Genomic DNA, 24,933 nt, shown 5'->3' with positions numbered 1-24,933 from the left:
GTCAAGAGGTCTCTTATCCAATCAGTTGTTTGTCTTGTCGTCCACAGCCTCGAAAATACACTCTGTGCCACTCCGAGGTCAGTAGCAACCGACGCTTGAGTGTCATCTCAACTTTTTGTTGTTTCGTTATAAGTGACAAGGATGAGCCATACATCTCGACGCGAGGTGTAATTTTGTTTCTTAAATGAACACAAATTGAGGTTCAGCTGCGAAGAGAAGCTTTTAGAAATTGTGTGTTTTGTGTTACAAGCACGAAAACTAGAACGAAAACTAGCTACGTAGTGGGGTTTAAACTGCTAAGTATTTCTGGATAAGGTGGCGTTTGAAATATAATTAACGTCGCTGCCATAAAACTGAAACTCTGGTAATAGTAAAGTATGAATCTGTAGAGTTTGATACATACGACGTTCTTAAGATGCTAACAATATAAATAAAATAATATTTATAACAATATCAACATTTGTTCTTTTACGACGTTCTTAAAATGCTAACAATATAAATAAAATAATATTTATAACAATATCACCATCTGTTCTTTTACGACGTTCTTAAGATGCTAACAATATAAATAAAATCATATTAATAACAATATCACCATCTGTTCTTTTACGACGTTCGTAAGATGCTAACAATATAAATAAAATAATATTTATAACAATATCACCATCTGTTCTTTTACGACGTTCTTAAGATTCTAACAATATGAATAAAATAATATTTATAACAATATCACCATCTGTTCTTTTACGACGTTCTTAAGATGCTAACAATATAAATAAAATAATATTTATAACAATATCACCATCTGTTCTTTTACGACGTTCTTAAGATGCTAACAATATAAATAAAATAATATTTATAACAATATCACCATCTGTTCTTTTACGACGTTCTTAAGATGCTAACAATATAAATAAAATAATATTTATAACAATATCACCATCTGTTCTTTTACGACGTTCTTAAGATGCTAACAATATAAATAAAATAATATTTATAACAATATCACCACGACGTTCTTAAGATGCTAACAATATAAATAAAATAATATTTATAACAATATCACCATTTGTTCTTTTACGACGTTCGTAAGATGCTAACAATATAAATAAAATAATATTTATAACAATATCACCATCTGTTCTTTTACGACGTTCTTAAGATGCTAACAATATAAATAAAATAATATTTATAACAATATCACCGTCTGTTCTTTTACGACGTTCTTACGACGTTCTTAAGATGCTAACAATATAAATAAAATAATATTTATAACAATATCACCATCTGTTCTTTTACGACGTTCTTAAGATGCTAACAATATAAATAAAATAATATTTATAACAATATCACCATCTGTTCTTTTACGACGTTCTTAAGATGCTAACAATATAAATAAAATAATATTTATAACAATATCACCATCTGTTCTTTTACGACGTTCTTAAGATGCTAACAATATAAATAAAATAATATTTATAACAATATCACCATCTGTTCTTTTACGACGTTCTTAAGATAAAATAATATTTATAACAATATCATATTCTTAAGATGAACAATAAAATAAAATAATATTTATAACAATATCACCATCTGTTCTTTTACGACGTTCTTAAGATGCTAACAATATAAATAAAATAATATTTATAACAATATCACCATCTGTTCTTTTACGACGTTCTTAAGATGCTAACAATATAAATAAAATAATATTTATAACAATATCACCATCTGTTCTTTTACGACGTTCTTAAGATGCTAACAATATAAATAAAATAATATTTATAACAATATCACCATCTGTTCTTTTACGACGTTCTTAAGATGCTAACAATATAAATAAAATAATATTTATAACAATATCACCATCTGTTCTTTTACGACGTTCTTAAGATGCTAACAATATAAATAAAATAATATTTATAACAATATCACCATCTGTTCTTTTACGACGTTCTTAAGATGCTAACAATATAAATAAAATAATATTTATAACAATATCACCATCTGTTCTTTTACGACGTTCTTAAGATGCTAACAATATAAATAAAATAATATTTATAACAATATCACCATCTGTTCTTTTACGACGTTCTTAAGATGCTAACAATATAAATAAAATAATATTTATAACAATATCACCATCTGTTCTTTTACGACGTTCTTAAGATGCTAACAATATAAATAAAATAATATTTATAACAATATCACCATCTGTTCTTTTACGACGTTCTTAAGATGCTAACAATATAAATAAAATAATATTTATAACAATATCACCATCTGTTCTTTTACGACGTTCTTAAGATGCTAACAATATAAATAAAATAATATTTATAACAATATCACCATCTGTTCTTTTACGACGTTCTTAAGATGCTAACAATATAAATAAAATAATATTTATAACAATATCACCACGTTCTGTTCTTTTACGACGTTCTTAAGATGCTAACAATATAAATAAAATAATATTTATAACAATATCACCATCTGTTCTTTTACGACGTTCTTAAGATGCTAACAATATAAATAAAATAATATTTATAACAATATCACCATCTGTTCTTTTACGACGTTCTTAAGATGCTAACAATATAAATAAAATAATATTTATAACAATATCACCATCTGTTCTTTGCTAACAATATAAATAAAATAATATTTATAACAATATCACCATCTGTTCTTTTACGACGTTCTTAAGATGCTAACAATATAAATAAAATAATATTTATAACAATATCACCATCTGTTCTTTTACGACGTTCTTAAGATGCTAACAATATAAATAAAATAATATTTATAACAATATCACCATCTGTTCTTTTACGACGTTCTTAAGATGCTAACAATATAAATAAAATAATATTTATAACAATATCACCATCTGTTCTTTTACGACGTTCTTAAGATGCTAACAATATAAATAAAATAATATTTATAACAATATCACCATCTGTTCTTTTACGACGTTCTTAAGATGCTAACAATATAAATAAAATAATATTTATAACAATATCACCATCTGTTCTTTTACGACGTTCTTAAGATGCTAACAATATAAATAAAATAATATTTATAACAATATCACCATCTGTTCTTTTACGACGTTCTTAAGATGCTAACAATATAAATAAAATAATATTTATAACAATATCACCTTTTATCTGATGCTAACAATATAAATAAAATAATATTTATAACAATATCACCATCTGTTCTTTTACGTTCTTAAGATGCTAACAATATAAATAAAATAATATTTATAACAATATCACCATCTGTTCTTTTACGACGTTCTTAAGATGCTAACAATATAAATAAAATAATATTTATAACAATATCACCATCTGTTCTTTTACGACGTTCTTAAGATGCTAACAATATAAATAAAATAATATTTATAACAATATCACCATCTGTTCTTTTACGACGTTCTTAAGATGCTAACAATATAAATAAAATAATATTTAACAATATCAATATCTAACAATATAAATAAAATAATATTTATAACAATATCACCATCTGTTCTTTTACGACGTTCTTAAGATGCTAACAATATAAATAAAATAATATTTATAACAATATCACCATCTGTTCTTTTACGACGTTCTTAAGATGCTAACAATATAAATAAAATAATATTTATAACAATATCACCATCTGTTCTTTTACGACGTTCTTAAGATGCTAAAATAATATTTATAACAATATAAATAAAAACAATATAATAAAATAATATTATAACAATATCACCATCTGTTCTTTTACGACGTTCTTAAGATGCTAACAATATAAATAAAATAATATTTATAACAATATCACCATCTGTTCTTTTACGACGTTCTTAAGATGCTAACGTTCTTAAGATGCTAACAATATAAATAAAATAATATTTATAACAATATCACCATCTGTTCTTTTACGACGTTCTTAAGATGCTAACAATATAAATAAAATAATATTTATAACAATATCACCATCTGTTCTTTTACGACGTTCTTAAGATGCTAACAATATAAATAAAATAATATTTATAACAATATCACCATCTGTTCTTTTACGACGTTCTTAAGATGCTAACAATATAAATAAAATAATATTTATAACAATATCACCATCTGTTCTTTTACGACGTTCTTAAGATGCTAACAATATAAATAAAATAATATTTATAACAATATCACCATCTGTTCTTTTACGACGTTCTTAAGATGCTAACAATATAAATAAAATAATATTTATAACAATATCACCATCTGTTCTTTTACGACGTTCTTAAGATGCTAACAATATAAATAAAATAATATTTATAACAATATCACCATCTGTTCTTTTACGACGTTCTTAAGATGCTAACAATATAAATAAAATAATATTTATAACAATATCACCATCTGTTCTTTTACGACGTTCTTAACGATGCTAACAATATAAATAAAATAATATTTATAACAATATCACCATCTGTTCTTTTACGACGTTCTTAAGATGCTAACAATATAAATAAAATAATATTTATAACAATATCACCATCTGTTCTTTTACGACGTTCTTAAGATGCTAACAATATAAATAAAATAATATTTATAACAATATCACCATCTGTTCTTTTACGACGTTCTTAAGATGCTAACAATATAAATAAAATAATATTTATAACAATATCACCATCTGTTCTTTTACGACGTTCTTAAGATGCTAACAATATAAATAAAATAATATTTATAACAATATCACCATCTGTTCTTTTACGACGTTCTTAAGATGCTAACAATATAAATAAAATAATATTTATAACAATATCACCATCTGTTCTTTTACGACGTTCTTAAGATGCTAACAATATAAATAAAATAATATTTATAACAATATCACCATCTGTTCTTTTACGACGTTCTTATAAATAATGCTAACAATATAAATAAAATAATATTTATAACAATATCACCATCTGTTCTTTTACGACGTTCTTAAGATGCTAACAATATAAATAAAATAATATTTATAACAATATCACCATCTGTTCTTTTACGACGTTCTTAAGATGCTAACAATATAAATAAAATAATATTTATAACAATATCACCATCTGTTCTTTTACGACGTTCTTAAGATGCTAACAATATAAATAAAATAATATTTATAACAATATCACCATCTGTTCTTTTACGACGTTCTTAAGATGCTAACAATATAAATAAAATAATATTTATAACAATATCACCATCTGTTCTTTTACGACGTTCTTAAGATGCTAACAATATAAATAAAATAATATTTATAACAATATCACCATCTGTTCTTTTACGACGTTCTTAAGATGCTAACAATATAAATAAAATAATATTTATAACAATATCACCATCTGTTCTTTTACGACGTTCTTAAGATGCTAACAATATAAATAAAATAATATTTATAACAATATCACCATCTGTTCTTTTACGACGTTCTTAAGATGCTAACAATATAAATAAAATAATATTTATAACAATATCACCATCTGTTCTTTTACGACGTTCTTAAGATGCTAACAATATAAACGTTCTTAAGAAATAATATTTTTATAACAATATCACCATCTGTTCTTTTACGACGTTCTTAAGATGCTAACAATATAAATAAAATAATATTTATAACAATATCACCATCTGTTCTTTTACGACGTTCTTAAGATGCTAACAATATAAATAAAATAATATTTATAACAATATCACCATCTGTTCTTTTACGACGTTCTTAAGATGCTAACAATATAAATAAAATAATATTTATAACAATATCACCATCTGTTCTTTTACGACGTTCTTAAGATGCTAACAATATAAATAAAATAATATTTATAACAATATCACCATCTGTTCTTTTACGACGTTCTTAAGATGCTAACAATATAAATAAAATAATATTTATAACAATATCACCATCTGTTCTTTTACGACGTTCTTAAGATGCTAACAATATAAATAAAATAATATTTATAACAATATCACCATCTGTTCTTTTACGACGTTCTTAAGATGCTAACAATATAAATAAAATAATATTTATAACAATATCACCATCTGTTCTTTTACGACGTTCTTAAGATGCTAACAATATAAATAAAATAATATTTATAACAATATCACCATCTGTTCTTTTACGACGTTCTTAAGATGCTAACAATATAAATAAAATAATATTTATAACAATATCACCATCTGTTCTTTTACGACGTTCTTAAGATGCTAACAATATAAATAAAATAATATTTATAACAATATCACCATCTGTTCTTTTACGACGTTCTTAAGATGCTAACAATATAAATAAAATAATATTTATAACAATATCACCATCTGTTCTTTTACGACGTTCTTAAGATGCTAACAATATAAATAAAATAATATTTATAACAATATCACCATCTGTTCTTATAAATAAAATAATATTTATAACAATATCACCATCTGTTCGACGTTCTTAAGATGCTAACAATATAAATAAAATAATATTTATAACAATATCACCATCTGTTCTTTTACGACGTTCTTAAGATGCTAACAATATAAATAAAATAATATTTATAACAATATCACCATCTGTTCTTTTACGACGTTCTTAAGATGCTAACAATATAAATAAAATAATATTTATAACAATATCACCATCTGTTCTTTTACGACGTTCTTAAGATGCTAACAATATAAATAAAATAATATTTATAACAATATCACCATCTGTTCTTTTACGACGTTCTTAAGATGCTAACAATATAAATAAAATAATATTTATAACAATATCAACCATTCTGTTCTTTTACGACGTTCTTAAGATGCTAACAATATAAATAAAATAATATTTATAACAATATCACCATCTGTTCTTTTACGACGTTCTTAAGATGCTAACAATATAAATAAAATAATATTTATAACAATATCACCATCTGTTCTTTTACGACGTTCTTAAGATGCTAACAATATAAATAAAATAATATTTATAACAATATCACCATCTGTTCTTTTACGACGTTCTTAAGATGCTAACAATATAAATAAAATAATATTTATAACAATATCACCATCTGTTCTTTTACGACGTTCTTAAGATGCTAACAATATAAATAAAATAATATTTATAACAATATCACCATCTGTTCTTTTACGACGTTCTTAAGATGCTAACAATATAAATAAAATAATATCACCATTGTTCTTTTACGACGTTCTTAAGATGCTAACAATATAAATAAAATAATATTTATAACTATCACCATCTGTTTTTTACGACGTTCTTAAGATGCTAACAATATAAATAAAATAATATTTATAACAATATCAACATTTGTTCTTTTATGACGTTCTTACGACGTTCTTATGCTAACAATATAAATAAAATAATATTTATAACAATATCACCATCTGTTCTTTTACGACGTTCTTAAGATGCTAACAATATAAATAAAATAATATTTATAACAATATCAACATTTGTTCTTTTACGACGTTCTTAAGATGCTAACAATATAAATAAAATAATATTTATAACAATATCACCATCTGTTCTTTTACGACGTTCTTAAGATGCTAACAATATAAATAAAATAATATTTATAACAATATCAACATTTGTTCTTTTACGACGTTCTTAAGATGCTAACAATATAAAGAAAATAATATTTATAACAATATCACCATCTGCTCTTTTACAATGTTCTTAAGAAGCTAACAGTATAAACACAATAATATTTATAACAATATCACCATCTGCTCTTTTACAATGTTCTTAAGAAGCTAACAGTATAATCACAATAATATTTATAACATGTAGTATACACTTATGAACAGCGTTATATGGAAATAAAGTCTGTTATAAACCTTGTTATTCTCATAATATTTTGGAATTGAAAGCAAAAATTTGTGTATGATTGTCAATATTTAGTGAGTATATCTCAGATTAGACATACTAGCACTTAGAAATAATATATTGACGTAAAGAGTTAGTTCACATACCTTTGTGTAATTACAGTATTGCAGAAGATGCTAAGGACTGGTGTCACTTACGATCACCTACTTTAACATACTCCTTAGTGAATTGTACGAAACGCCATTCACGACAAACTTGCAATGTCCTTCTCTGTCCACTTGGCATCGACATGTCAGAGATTTTGATATGATTGGAAAATTTCAAGCTGGACCAGAAAGGTTCCCATACTTTTGAGTTCCCTTTCATCTATCGTCACCTTTCTGAGTATAGTTCTTCATGAATTGGTACAAATGATTCTCTTATCAATGGTCCAGTTTGGTAAGCTATTATTTTGTACGATGCAGTAGCACTGATGAGGAGGATAGGATGATAGTACTTTATTTTCTCTTCTTCAGTGACTTTGCAACACTCTTTCCAAGTCCAAAGAAGAAAGATTTCTGGTTGTATCTAGTAAAAGCTTGAAACAATAGTAGTGTCTTAAATTTCTTCTGGTCCTTAGGAGTGTAGTATGTCCTGAAGTGGTATATGAGAATAGTACTTTTCAATCCAAAGTGCTTTCTAGAGCTTCTGTATTTCCATCAGATGAAGCACAGAGATAACAAGAAACACACCATCCGCATCTGCACTTTGATATATGACTTTTCTGGAACCTTGTTTAAATGCATCGGTTGCGTATATCATTAATATTCTGTCCGCCTCTTCATACGTACAAGGACTTAAGGAGCTGACATCTCTTGATGTACTTCGTATGAGGACTTAAAGAGCTGACATCTCTTGATGTACTTCGTATGAGGATTTAAAGAGCTGACACCTCTTGATGCACTTCGTATGAGGACGTAAGAAGCTGACATCTCTTGATGTACTTCATGTCAATCGTTTTTAATCTCTTGAACTTACCTTTTATTAAATTGTAATGGAAACTACTTGTTCCACTAGAAAAACCAAAGTTCTACCTCACTAAAAATATATATGAAACCCAGTCTGTCATTAGACTAATTGAAGTGTTTATGATTGAAGAAGAAATTGATAATGTTGATGCATCAACATTTGTAGGAAAACTAAGTGGACAAAAGAAAGATTCACTTCTTATGTCAAACCACTTTCTGTTTAAAAATGTTCGATATCGTCCTTTTACAATTTTCTCGAAATATTGACAGGGGTTCTGACCTGTCAGAATTGACCTGATTATCTACAATATCTGATGTATTTAGAACGAGTATATCATTGTTTTAACCTAAGAACTGGCTGCTCATAATCATTATTTGGATCTAAGAATTGGCTGCTAATAATTATTATTCGGATCTAAGAATTTGCTGCTCATAACCTTTATTCGTATCTAAGAATTGGTTGCTCATAATTATTATTTGGATCTAAGAATTGGTTGCTCATAATCATTATTCGGATCAATGAACGACTTACCCATAATCATCACTTGAATCTAGTCACAAGTTAACCATATTTATCATTTTGATCGAGGAATGGGTTACCAATAATTTAAAACACAGTAAGTTGTGTCTTCACCTGCTTGATAAAGGTAATGTGCAGCGCTTTACTAATTTTGTGGTGGAAAGCATCAGTCTCTAACTATTAGTACTGTTTAAGCAGATCTTATAATGTGTGAAATTCAGTGATCACTGAAGCCAGTTCTTGTCACAGACCATCTAGTGCATGTTCAGTTAACTCTAAATCTCCTTCATCATCTTTTACACATCCACTGATTTGTTCACGTGCCTGAATTAGGAAGAAGGAATTAAGTGTCTCGATAGGAAATCTTCAAACATACAACGTTGGATAATCAGGTTTTTAAGGTGGTAATTTTAAAGCTTACTTTCAGTTGCTAGGTGCAATTCATCTGGTTTAATTGGTGTGTTCACGTAGAGAATGAACGAACAACAAGAGTTTTGATTAAAAATTAACTGTGATAGACCACCAGTGGAACCTAGCACTCGTAAGTACTCTTTGTGTTCTTTATCTTTTATATTCTTCAAGTGCAGTCTTCATCTCAGTATAGTTACAACAGATTTATATGGTTAACGTTAGATAATAACATGATTATATGTATCTTATTTATATATAAAACTCTTCGCGAGTAATCAATGAAATATGAGTGAAATAACTTGACAGTTTGTCATCTACAAGGATGAGTGGGTTATTACAAGATTTGAAACATTTAAATCATCAAATAAAGTGACAAACTCGAAAAATATAAAGTTAAGGTGGAACGGACTTACCAGCACTACATTTTGAGTGAAGTGTTACTAAAAATGGACCATTTTGTAACAGTACAAAAGAGCCCTATCCAACTCAAAATATTCGTACACTCAGATCATATAGGTATCTTAAGATCGGGCATTATGATTTCCAACATGTGATTATCTTTTGTGGAAAACAATGAATTTGGAAAACAAGAACACATATGTAATATAATAAATCTGGAAAGTAACACAAGTCTCACTTACTCAAGTTGCTTTCCAAGTCCGTTCGTTCAACTATCACATATCTTAAATGTCTAAAGAATGAAAAAAAATATTTGTGTTGTTTCATATGAGGACATTGGTCAAGGCACTAGATGCATCGGTTATGGATTTCTGCGCAATAGGATAGATGAAACAGACACTGGGAAACCTTTGAATACTAGATGGATTATAGTAAAAATGCATCGAAGGGTTAATGCTTTCGACATGAAAGACTTATAACAGACTAAATATACATTGAAAGCTACACTGTTGGATTAACGTCAAGGTTCGTGGTAGTCAGACAGAGCATAATGATATGGACAGTAACGCCATGTTGAGACTTCAGACTTGTTTCAATACAATGCCCTAAACCTCTGTTTTAATCAACAAGTTACATCACTGTTATAATATTCTTGAAGTCATCTTTAACTTGGGAGCAATATTGAAAAATAATCAGTGATGACGAGAAAACCCACTTGTAGAGTGGTTGTGAACCTGACGATGACCGAAGAAGGTCGAAAGATAAAAAAACATTTCTCAACCCAAACCAGCCGTTTTTACATATATATTTAAAAATGTTGAGCAGTCCTATACAAATATATGGTCGCGTTCTATGATTGTAAAAAGAAACCTTCTCTCACACTAACTTTGGACAGCAATGATGCATTACGAATATTTGGTTAGATTCAATTCTTCTGGTAAACAGCGTGAAAGTAAAGACCGTGAGGAAATTAAAACAATATAAATGAACTTAGAAAAGTTTGAAATGAAATATATATGTATGTGTGTGTGTTTGCTTGGATACGTGGTTGTGTACGATGTAAGTTGTTACATCATGTGCTGAAACATTACTCACATACATACTTATGTGGCCCGGCATAGCCAAGCGTGTTAAGGCGTGCGACTCGTAATCTTAGGGTCGCGGGTTCGCATCCCCGTCGGGCCAAACATGCTCGTCCTTTCAGCCGTGAGGGCGTTATAATGTTACGGTCAATCCAACTATTTGTTGATAAAAGAGTAGCCCAAGGGTTGGCGGTGGGTGGTGATGCCTAGCTGCCTTCTCTCTAGTCTTACACTGCTAAATTAGGAACGGCTAGCACAGATAGCCCTCGAGTAGCTTTGTGCGAAATTCAAAACAAACAAACAAAACATACCTGTGTTTAAAATTCAACCAATGAATACTAGTATCAGAAACATGTTTCAGTCTTCTTAATCACGATGACCCCGCATAATAAGGTTTGGTTTGTTTTGAATTTTGCGCAAAGCTACAAGAGGGCGATCTGCGGTAGCCGCCCCTAATTTAACAGTGTAAGACTGGAAGGAAGGCAGCTAGTCATCACTACCCACTCTTGGGCTACTCTTTCATCAACGATTAATGGGATTGACTGTCACATTATAACGTTTCCACGGCTGAAAGGGCAAGCATATTTGGTGCGACGGGGATTCAAATCCGCGACTCTTAGATTACGAGTCGAACGCCTTAACCCATCTGGCCATGCCGGGATAAAGAACAAAGTAAAATAGTAAAGCAGCATAGCATGCACCATATCTAGACATGTTATTTCTTACTGGTCCTCGTGTAAAGCCAAACAAATGGCACTGAGCAGACAGCTTTGCAACACAAACCGTATCCCACATTACTGAGTTTGTAGATGTGACGTCCAATGCTTTCTATCAATCTATTTTGTTCAAGGTGTCACATATATATACTTTTAGACGGTGAGGCACATTTTGCATCTGAAGTAACTCTCTTTCAAATGAGGCTGTTGCACAGTATTGCACCTTCCTCATTATTACGCTTGAGAATCATCGCATGAACCTCCTGTATATAAACTGAGTACTGTTTATTACGTTCTTATCAAATTACGTTTTACTTTAAGCATGCAATGTCTTTATTCTATAGTTTCGTGTTATTATTCACTTTATTTTCTTTACTGCGAATCTGAGTAACAGTTTTTACAGTTTCACTACTTTAACTGGGTGAACCTTGAACAATTGTATTTATTTTTGAGCAATTTTAAATGTAATGGATTCACAAATGGAGTCTATTTTGTGTTTGCACACTTGGAAATTGCATGTTTTTAACGTAGTTGCAAAACGGTATTCGAATGGTTTTGTGATACGTTCTCGCTAAAATTATATCCCAAAGTGTAACCTTTGAAGTCACGCAACCGGTTGAGAAAATCAATGGAAGAGAGTTAGAAATAAAACAGTCCAGTGCTTTATTATTTCATGGCATAAAAAAAATGACCAGTCAGCTGAGAAGTAGTCATTTATATTAAAATAGAATAAAAGTATGCTATTATTTCATTATTATAAGTTTCTATAACTTTATAGAAGGTTAGCTTGACAAAAATGATCCAATTCCATAGATGAAATACAAACCATTTAAAAACCTATTGTAAAAAACACAAAACAAACACAGACATTAACCTGTTTGAAATCCAAGACAGCTTCGGTGTAAAACTTCAATCCCATAACCTCTTCGTCTTCTCTTCCATACCGGAATGTAAGAATCACTAAAGCAAATACTTTTCTTTCCTTCACATAACTGGGATCTATAAGGATCGCTCCATCTATAGGCGAAGCTTCCCCATTGTCAACTATCAGTTCTCGTGTTCCGAGATAAAGCGTGAGTTTGGCGTTTGGAGACTGCTTCTTGTACACGCTATAATAAAAAACAGACAAAGAGATGTTGGCCTAAGAGTTATAATGAAAAATTGCCAGAATAACGAGTAGCAATTAGCACGTTATATCAAAACGATTTTGAATATGCAAGTCAGGAGGTCACGCGACCACAACAGCCAGTACAAAGTCGTGATGAAACGGAATTTACCTAAACTGTATTTTGACATTGGCGCTTTACGTGGAGGGTGATATCTTTCGAGAAGGATATTCAACACCTCTTTACGACACCCAATATTTATACATTCAATTCATCAATTTGTTCTAGTGTGAATTTAGAAATTTCAAAGAAAAGGATATTTTATACATACTGTTTTGAAGAAAAAAAAGGAATATGTATCGTTTTAGGTACCCGGAGCTATCCAAAAAAGACCTGCAAGAAGTCGTGATCCATCGATATTAAACAAAGTACGGTTTATTTTAACAGTTGGAACTCCATGTACAAACACAAAGGTAAGTAATAAACACGTTTTCCACATGCCCAAATCAACAGTACCGCAAAATATTCTAATAGGATCTTCTTTTGGAAAGTAATGTAAATGGGATAGAGATTTACCCAGATTATAATTACAGTTATACCTCCCTTTGAAACACTGCATACTCCAAGAAGCTGAAGAAATGAACAGATATTAATGATACTCAATACGAAGAAATGCCATTCAAGGTAGCAGCGTCTGTGAATTTCTGTGCAACCTGTGATAAATTGCGCATTGGGAAACTACCGTTCTCTTAACACTAGGTGATTATGGAAAGAAGACATGATGGAGTGGCGTGCTTTAGTCGTGATAGCTGTCAGTTATATTATGACCGGGCGTGACGACATGAACGTGTTGTTCAACGAAGTCCTGAAGATCCACAATCGTTTTAATATAACGTATTAAACTTTGGTAATTCAAACCAAAATCAACACAGATAATCATAGAGAAATAATTACTTTTAAATAGGTACACATTTAAGATCTTTGTAGAATTAAACCGTATAGAACGTTTTGTCCACAGTTAAGTTGGAGAGTCACATATTCGAGACAAAGTGACTCTAAACTCGCTCTGTACTTTGCACTGTGGGTACACTCTAACAGTTGCACAGCGGAATGTCTGCGAACTTAAAGAGCTAGAAACAAGGATTCGATACCTGAGATGAGCAGAACACACGCAGCCCATTATGTGGTTTTGTGCTTACGTTCTAACACGTTAATAGTAATCAAATTAGGTGACAAATGTTGTTATTAATTGTCTTCCATTTGACAGCTGTAGCAGAACGAAACGGAGTTTTACCCTGGAAAGTTAACTTATTGTTTTCTGTGTTTAGCTGAACAAACTAACTTATTGTTTTCTGTGTTTAGCTGAACAAACTAACTTATTGTTTTCTGTGTTTAGCTGAACAAACTAACCTTTATCGTTGACTGTAATATTTTTTGAGAAAAATAAGGTAATAAATAAAAAAAAAAAAATATGAGACCCAAATAGAATTAGTTTTAAAAACTAGTTAGTTGTTAGTTTTTACACTATAATATTAAACTACGTTGGAAAAAGAAAAGTATACTAAGTTGTAACTAAAAATAACGAAGCTTATGTTAGTTTTATCTTAATAACACAGTAGCTACTTCGGTGAGTGTGTGTTAGTTTTATCTTAATAGCACAGTAGCTTGCATTATATACGGTGAATGTGTGTTAGTTTTATCTTAATAACACAGTAGCTTGCATTATATTCGGTGAGTGTGTGTTAGTTTTATCTTAATAACACAGTAGCTTGCATTATAATCGGTGAGTGTGTGTTAGTTTTATCTTAATAACACAGTAGCTTGCATTATATTCGGTGAGTGTGTGTCAGTTTTATCTTAATAACACAGTAGCTTGCATTATATTCGGTGAGTGTGTGTTAGTTTTATTTTAATAACACAGTAGTTTGCATTATATTCGGTGAGTGTGTGTTAGTTTTATCTTAATAACACAGTAGCTTGCATTATATTCGGTGAGTGTGTGTTAGTTTTATTTTAATAACACAGTAGCTTGCATTATATTCGGTGAGTGTTTGTTAGTTTTATCTTAATAACACAGTAGCTTGCATTATATTCGGTGAGTGTGTGTTAGTTTTATCTTAATAACACAGTAGCTTGCATTATATTCGGTGAGTGTGTGTTAGTTTTATCTTAATAACACATTAGCTTGCATTATAATCGGTGAGTGTGTGTTAGTTTTATCTTAATAACACATTAGCTTGCATTATATTCGGTGAGTGTGTGTTAGTTTTATCTTAATAACACAGTAGCTTGCATTATATTCGGTGAGTGTGTGTTAGTTTTATCTTAATAACACACTAGCTACTGTCATGTTCGGTGAGTGTGTGTTAGTTTTATCTTAATAACACAGTAGCTTGCATTATATTTGGTGAGTGTGTGTTAGTTTTATCTTAATAACACAGTAGCTTGCATTATATTCGGTGAGTGTGTGTTAGTTTTATCTTAATAACACGGTAGCTTGCTTTATATTCGGTGAGTGTGTGTTAGTTTTATTTTAATAACACAGTAGCTTGCATTATATTCGGTGAGTGTTTGTTAGTTTTATCTTAATAACACAGTAGCTTGCATTATATTCGGTGAGTGTGTGTTAGTTTTATCTTAATAACACAGTAGCTTGCATTATATTCGGTGAGTGTGTGTTAGTTTTATCTTAATAACACAGTAGCTTGCATTATATTCGGTGAGTGTGTGTTAGTTTTATCTTAATAACACAGTAGCTTGCATTATATTCGGTGAGTGTGTGTTAGTTTTATCTTAATAACACAGTAGCTACTGTCATGTTCGGTGAATGTGTATTAGTTTTAACTGAATAACACAGTAGCTACTGTCATGTTCGGTGAGTGTGTGTTAGTTTTAACTGAATAACACAATAGCTACTGTCATGTTCGGTGAGTGTGTGTTAGTTTTAACTGAATAACACAGTAGCTACTGTCATGTTCGGTGAATGTGTGTTAATTTTAACTGAATAACACAGTAGCTACTGTCATGTTCGGTGAGTGTGTGTTAGTTTTAACTGAATAACACAGTAGCTACTGTCGTGTTCGGTGAATGTGTGTTAGTTTTAACTGAATAACACAGTAGCTTGTGTTAAGTTACGTTCGTTTAGAATACTAATATTTCTTCATTAAAGTACATGACAACTATGATACGTAACACTTATATCCCAGAGATGGAGCTAGTGATAAATTAAACACAGCTTTTATAGCAATGTGTAACTTGCATTCTTAACAGACGGGTCCCATGCTAGTACACCGGTAAGTCTACTGACTTAGAACGCTAAAATCAGGGGCTCGATTCCCCTCGGTGAACTCAGTGGATACACGACGTGGCTTTGCTATAATAAACCTCACACACACTGAACAGACGTCCAGTTTTCCTTTACCCAGTTTGACAGCAACTGAAAAACAGCATAAAATCAAATGTTGGTTTTGCATTCTAACAGCAGACAGAGAACTAAATCCCCAGAACAGAAAATCTCGACCAATAGGATTAGTTATTTATTTCTATTTCAGTCTTTATTTAAAATACGAACATTTTCCGTATTTTGTGTGTGTTTCATTAAATAGGCTTAGTTTATAAACGAATTTGAAACTACACGGTGAAATAATAACCCTATAAGTAATAAAATAATAAACATACAGGGGTGGACAAAAAACGTGGCCTTCTTAAAAATGTTGTTAATTTGTTATATCTTTTATTAGATAATAGAAAAAAATGTGCAAAATTATATGTTTTTTAAAACACACTTGACGAAATATCTTCAAATATGACGTAAGCAGTTGCGAATTGTTTGTTTGCTTTTTGAATTTCGCGCAAAGCTACTCGAGGGCTATCTGCGCTAGCCGTCCTTCATTTAGCAGTGTAAGACTAGAGGGAAGGCAGCTAGTCATCACCACCCACCGCCAAATCTTGGGCTACTCTTTTACCAACGAATAGTGGAATTGACCGTCACATTTTAATACTCTCACGGCTGGAAGGGCGAGCATATTTGGTGCGACGGGGATTCGAACCCGTGACCCTCGGATTACGAGTCGAACGCCTTAACACGCTTGGCCATGCCGGGCCCTAAGCAGTTGCAAAAGTCAGTGTTAAAATTATGATTTTCTTATTGTGAATTATGAATGATTAAACACGAACGTATTTTTGCACAGTTGACATTTCATACTCACATCTTTAACCTCGCCCTAGAAAAATAATGTTAGGCAAAACGTGCAGGTTGATGGCGCCGAAAGTTGGGTTTCGATACCCATGGTGGACACAGCACAGATAAGCGATTGTGTAACGTAACGCTTTTAGATTGTATTTAAAATATCATAAACTCTTGAATGTGCGATTTCTTGGAATATAAAAAAAATCTATCGATAAGCATTCCATCGATCTTCAAATGGAGTTGCCTATAGGTATTTAGTTCTTACATGATTTCGAATTATTGATTAATACGAAGTGATACCGACGTGATTGGCTGCTGAAAAACAAACAAACTATAGTGTTTAAATAAAATGAGATAACAACTCAGCTACTGATATTTGTTCGCTAAAAAAATCCATCTTTTCTCAAAGAGCAACAATCTCAGAATATGTCAAAAACAAACATATACGAATGTAGCTCTACCAGATAACGTTGGTATCGACCTGGTTTGGTTGTGTACACGACGGTCGAAGACGAGTCTGCGCAGTATATGTATTGGTTATCGAGAGTGACGTCAGCGAACGAGGGCTTATAGTTTCGATGGAGATATAGAGGATAAATTAAATTTTGCCAACAGTTATTTCGTAAAACATATCTCACGATTTACTTGAAATTTGTTTAGAAATATAAACTTGTCCCAGTAAGCGATTAACGGCACTGAAGTATGTGTAATCCAGGTGCAGTCCATCCCATGTACGAACGACACACAGGGGCCCGGCATGGCCAAGTGGGTTAAGACGTTTAACTCGTTATTTTAAGCTCGCGGGTTCCAATCCCGGTCGTACCAAACATGTTCGCCCTTTAAGCCGTGGGGGCGTTATAATGTGACGTTCAATCCCACTATTCGTTTGTAAAAGAGTAGCCCAAGAGTTTAGCGGTGGGTGGTGATGGCTAGCTATCTTTCCTCTGGTCTTAAACTGCTAAATTAGGGACGGCTAGCGCAGATAGCCCTTGTGTAGTTTTGCGCAAAATTAAAAAGAACAAACAAATCAAACAAACGAACAATAACGACACATAGAAGCCTGTGATAAACTCCAGTTTGAATTACATAAGAGAATGTAAGTAGGATCCCACTGTCAATTTATAATGCAAATGTACTATAACAGAAACGCAAGACCTGACAAAACAATTGGAAAAAATAATGATTTTCTTTCAATATAAAACTTAAGATATCTGTCTATCTATAGATATATATACACACGACTACATGACACGAACACAAGTGAAAAACATGTGCAATTAACGTATGATAAACTGGATATATTAGGGAAAAATTTATTTCCAATACATTTTTTTTAAAGTGAGACATTATTTTAATACGTACATCGCCACCAGGGGAAGTACCGTGTTGTATCAGGCTGTTGGTACTAAAATAAAATTACCCATACCTGAAAACCGCTTTTATGAATTATTTCGACCTATGAGATTGAAAGAAAATTCCGTATAATTTTTGTTGACGGGTCTTGGTTAAACTGAGAACGATGTAAGGTCAAAACGATGACCTGAACTTTATTATTTTACGTTTTCAGTACCCACACCAGCTGCTTTAGAATATATTTGTACTGTAAGTGGGTGTCTCTTCATCATGAAAGTAAATAGTATCTATTCGTTGTTGGATAAATAAATGATATAAAACAGGCATTCTCTGATCATCCCCCTAAATGAAAAAGGAATTTTTTATAGCTGTAGTGTAGAGCGTCGTGGAATTGTTGAGACAACAGACCACAACAGCTGACATTTATTACCACGTGCTAGCTGATAACTCTCGTTCGTGATATTGTCCAGAGAAAGACATAATGATCAACAATTGTTTCTTTGTGTACTGCTCTCTATTGTTCTATTGGGCCCAGCATGGCCAGGTGGTTAAGGCACTCAACTTGTAATCTGAGGGTGGCGAGCTCAAATCCTCGTCACACCAAACATGCTCGCCCTTTCACCCGTGGGGGCGTTATAATGTTCGGTCAATCTCACTATTGGTTGGTAAAAGAGTAGCCCAAGAGTTGGCGGTGGGTGGTGATGACTACCTACCTTCCCTCTTGTCTTACACTACTAAATTAAGGACGGCTAGCGCAGATAGCCTTTGTGTAGCTTTGCTCGAAATTCAAAACAAACCAAACCTTTTTCTACCTAAATATTGCCTCTGTGCTGTGTCACTGGACAGTATTTGTTTGCTTGTTTGTGTTTGAATTTCGCGCAAAGCTACAGGAGGGCTGTCTGCGCTAGCCGTCCCTAACTTAGCAATGTAAGACTAGAGAAAAGGCAGCTAGTCATCACCACTCACAGCCAACTCTTGGGCTACTCTTTTACCAACGAATAGTGAGAATAATCGTGACAATATAACGCCCCCACGGCTGAAAAGACGTGCATCTCTGGCGTGATGGGGATTCGAAGCTGCGACCTTCGGTTTACGAGTCGAGTGCTTTAACTACCTGGCCATGCCAGGCCTATTACTAGCTAATTCTAATACGTATGAATAGTGTATAGTTAACTTGTACACATTCGGGTCTCTTCTGTGGATCTGCGCTAAGCTTACGGACTTAAAGGCTAACTAACATACGAGTTTCGATGGGGTTTTGCTTCAAGAAAACACATACAATTTGACTCGAGTAGAAAAACCCGATACACAATTTTCTGGTGTTAAACTAGGTTTATACAAATAACATTAAAAACTGTGTAAAACAAAAGTGAGTTTACTTGTCAGTTCTGGCAAAAAAGCACGAGGAAAAAATAATCCCATATTGAAAAAACATCTGTTTAAAGTTTATTGAAGATAGAGAGAAAACGAACTTATTTTATCAATGTTAATACATCTTATTGCGTAACGTCGTAATTCGATGTAGTAGTGAAATAGAGTTTTTTTTTTTTTTTGTTGATTTAATTTGAAAGTAAATTCAATAAAATATTATCTTATTTCTTGGTTAAAATTGGAGGGGGACAGCGCATCACGTATGTGACTGATGCAATATAAAAACTAATGTTAAAGTTACGTAAAGTTCAATATATAATCGATTACTTGACCCATTATTATGTCCCTAATGCAAATTTCGCGTGCACAGCCTCACTACGAAAAGTCTGAGAAGGTTTATGGTTGTAAAATTCCAATCTTTCCAGTTTTTCGTTATTCCAGTAATATGTATTTCAATAAGTCCTTGAATTTCTCCATGTGCGTCACACTTCAACTCAACAATTTCAAGCACAGCGAATTTGGTTCCCACGGCAGGAATTGATCCTTGAATTTTAAGGTTTTATGTCGTTAATGTTATTACTATATCAGAGGAGGCATGGACGTAGCAAGAAATGCTTGTTGCAGAAACAAGGAAAGTAAAACTAAGAGACATTTTATATTGTTAACTGAAAAACGTAAACTTCAAATACATTTCATTCATTCGATTAATGGAATATATAATGACTTTTAAGTTCTGAGAATTTGTAAATTACATGGAAAGTATAACAACTTACTTTTTACTTTGTTTTTTGTTTGTTTTTGAATTTCGCACAAAGCTACTCGAGGTCTATCTGCGCTAGCCGTCCCTAATTTAGTAGTGTAAGACTAGAGGGAAGGCAGCTAGTAATCACCACCCACCGTCAACTCTTGGGCGACTCTTTTAGCAATGAATAGTGGGATTGACCGTCACATTATAACGCCCTCACGGTTGGGAGGGCGAACATGTTCTTTTTATTTTGAAAAGTTGATGTATTTATTAACCAATGCCCGACATGGCCAGATTGTTAGGGCCCTCGACCTGTAATCTGAGGGTTGCGGGTTCGAATCACTGTCACACCAAACATGGTGAAAGAGTAGCCCAAGATTTGGCGGTGGATGGTGATGACTAGCTTACTTTCTCTCTAGTTTTACACTGCTAAATTAGGGACGACTAGCAGCGATAGACATCGTCTAGTATTTCGCGAAATTAAAAACAACAACAAATAATTTACCAAAATGTGACGTATAGAAAGGTTATGACTTCGCCCTTCAATGTGTTTTATTCGCTGTAGCAAACTGTTTGAACTCGCAGACACGAGGAAATGAGTGCTCGAATAATCTGGTTATCTTTAAGTACATATCCCATAACACAGCGAACAACATAATCTGCCATAACTCTTATTAATCCAATTGGCATGGCTATACGATAAGGCTTTGGTTTTTGGAGCTGGCTATCTTAGCACTAAGCGCTTTTAAGTTGTGAGTGTATTGTGAGAGTGACAGTCAGTACCTTAGTGTAGATTATGCGTGATAGGGTGCGTGTTGCACTCCTTCTGGTCAGTAATTCATAATTAGCAACTGCCCAGATATCCGAAGCAGCTTCGGAATAAATGCAGAGTGGAAATACAATAATCCAACTAGATAAATAAAATTCATTAAGCCTCCCCATACGTTTATAGACAAGGATGTGTAAAAACAAACCAAAACCTAATTATTCTCGATTACGCATTTTTAAATATGGCTCACACTAGAATTTCCGTCTGTTTTTGTAGCTTCTATGACAACGATATTGCGAAAGAATGATTCAGCATGTATCGATTTATTTTTCTAAAGTTACCCAATAGAATACTTGTACTGGACTCACGATAGGAATCAAACAGCAACTTTTACCGTTATAAATCCTAAAAGCTGCTGTTTTGAATTTCGCACAAAGCTACTCGAGGGCTATCTCCTCTAGCCATCCCTAATTTAGCAGTGTAAAACTAGAGGGAAGGCAGCTAGTCATCACCACCCACCGCCAACTCTTGGGCTACTCTTTTATCAACGAATAGTGGGATTGACCGTCACATTATAACGCCTCCACGACTGAAAGGGCGAGCATGTTTGGTGTGACGGAGATTTGACCCGGCGACCCTCAGATTACGAGTCGAGTGCCTCAACCACCTGGCCATACAGGATCGGTGTTCTTGCAAGCGATAGGCCTACAGGCTGTCTAACTCATTGTAACTGATTAAGAATAATATAAATGTGTATGTTTTAAACCTTTTTTGAGTCAAAGTTTATAAGAAATCTTTTAAGAACTACCAAATTTTAAATGCCATACTTTTAAGGGTTCATTAGCACACACGTGTTAAATGAAAAGTAAAGATAATAATAATTATTCATACGCCTTTAAATTACCCAATTTATAAAATATTTTAATTGAATGTTTTCTATGCGAACTATTCTTATTTTGTTATTCAGTAACGATGTGATACAAAAATCGTATCCTTTTTGAGAACCGTAACTAAAATTCTTGCACAATAAAACATTCGTTAACGAAGCAAATTTATGTCAGTTTTGAAAATCTGAGTTTTGTGTTATTTTTTACGGCATTGTTTCTGTAAAGCTCTCTTAATCATGAAAATATCTTGCTACATAAATATCATGAACTGTTTTACAAACAAAGAACTGGTTTGTCTCAAACGTCAATTTCTTTTGCAAGAGATTGGGAAATAATCCCGAACTCTCGAATTTCATTTCTTGTATGGGAAGCTTCGTTTCTTAAACACTTTCGTCTGTTTACATACATAATACAGAATTCGGTTACATAAACGCTTTGTTAAGTATTCACTGGGCTCACAGAATTCTGTACTATAGCATTCTTCGTTGGTTCAGCTGTTTATCGACCATTCAGCGTGTCTGGAGTAACTCCAGACGGTACAGGTACGGGGTTGAATCAATAAGTCACATTTATTTATTCTCTGCCTACCTTAGGTTTTAAAAAAAAAACTCAGTGTATTTTATTCTTTAAATTATGTAATTATGCTGATAAACGTTTTTTTAGATGGATTTTAGAACAGAATAAAAGAATGTGGGAATTTCTAACACACGTAAAACTGAGAAATCAGTAGCCTTGCTTTACCCACACCTCGAACATCGGTTCACTGTTTTAAAAGCACTGAAATGAAAGGTCAAAAGTCAATGTTATGAACTAACTAGATTCCGTTTCACAGTTATGAAACTTCCTTGACTTGAAGGTCGACAAACGTTATGTTTTCCCAGCATAAAGAGTAAAGAGTTAGAAGTCAACAAACATTAAAGTTAACTTGCAAGCAAAGCAAGAATCGGTCAGTTTAAAATATGCATAGAAAATTGTGTATATTTTAGATTGAGATGGAGTATTGATTTATTAAGAACAAGAGCAAGCTATAGTAACATATTATTTTGATATATCTTGATATTATAGCAATAAATCGACTCGTGATATCCGAGAAGATATTTTAGTTAAGTGAGGACAGAAACGTTCATATAAAGTACAGCTTACTCGTGTCAACGTGGTGGAAAACAACAACAACAGATTTGTATTTACATCCTATATCTACGAATGGATGGTCACTGTAATCTTAACGAAAGCAGAGCAAACGCTCCAGCTAAGTTTTTTTCCATTAGAATCAAACTGGGTGTATTATTATTATTATTTTAGTTTAATTTCAAGTGCATCTCCTCTCCAGGCAGTCGTTCTTAACTTAGCACTGAAATAATATAGAGGAGGCAACTATTCATCATTGTCCACCGCCAACTGTTGGACTACTCTTTTGGTAACGATTATTAGGATTGATCGTCACACTTTAACACCCCAGGGATGAAAAGACGAACATGTTCTGCGTGGGAGATTCGAACCTATGACCCGTAGATTGAAAGACGAGCGTTCTAACTATTAGACCGCTATTATTATAGTACACGCTTCTTTATTTTTTAAATTGTCAAGAAACTAGCTATAGAAAGTAGTGTTAAAAATATAATAGGCCTAATACTAATGTTTAAAATAAATTAAGTATAGTCACCTTACACCAAAGAAACTAGCTATAGAAAGTAGTGTTAAAAATATAATAGGCCTAATACTAATGTTTAAAATAAATTAAGTATAGTCACCTCACACCAAAGAAACTAGCTATAGAAAGTAGTGTTAAAAATATAATAGGCCTAATACTAATGTTCAAAATAAATTAAGTATAGTCACCTTACACCAAAGAAACTAGCTATAGAAAGTAGTGTTAAAAATATAATAGGCCTAATACTAATGTTTAAAATAAATTAAGTATAGTCACCTTACACCAAAGAAACTAGCTATAGAAAGTAGTGTTAAAAATATAATAGGCCTAATACTAATGTTTAAAATAAATTAAGTATAGTCACCTTACACCAAAGAAACTAGCTATAGAAAGTAGTGTTAAAAATATAATAGGCCTAATACTAATGTTTAAAATAAATTAAGTATAGTCACCTTACACCAAATAAACTAGCTATAGAAAGTAGTGTTAAAAATATAATAGGCCTAATACTAATGTATAAAATAAATTAAGTATAGTCACCTTACACCAAATAGACGTTTGCACCACAACAACATAATATTCACAATTGAAACTGGACCATAGTATTACAATAACTTATCGCATTTGACACACTGAGTCACAGAATCGGTTTTTCATAACTGCTCTGGGCAATTCCTAATTTCACAAGCTACAAATCGAACACATTTCACGGATCGTTTATTCCGGGAGTTCTACACTCTGAGCATTCGAACCATGTGTAATAACGTTGCCAGACATGCTGAATATCCTTTCCATGTAGCTAGGGTTTCCAAATAATATCATCGTCTTCCAGTGAATTTAAGTTCATGTAATAAGTATAAACTA

General features: G+C 32.0%; 1 pseudogene across 1 annotated transcript in view; it reads right to left on the bottom strand.

Annotated features, from left to right (window-relative positions):
* LOC143245287 (arrestin homolog) overlaps nt 1-24,933 on the bottom strand; it is a 69,757-nt pseudogene that overhangs the window by 21,178 nt on the left and 23,646 nt on the right. Inside the window, exon 2 of the transcript XR_013025557.1 lies at nt 12,873-13,107. The product of XR_013025557.1 is annotated as an arrestin homolog (transcript). The remainder of the gene's footprint in view (nt 1-12,872; nt 13,108-24,933) is intronic.

The sequence above is a fragment of the Tachypleus tridentatus genome, chromosome 2 (assembly GCF_004210375.1).
Source record: "Tachypleus tridentatus isolate NWPU-2018 chromosome 2, ASM421037v1, whole genome shotgun sequence".
Lineage (NCBI taxonomy): Eukaryota > Metazoa > Arthropoda > Merostomata > Xiphosura > Limulidae > Tachypleus > Tachypleus tridentatus.
Note: the sequence above shows the minus strand (reverse complement) of the source record. Positions and strands in the feature narration are given on the sequence as shown.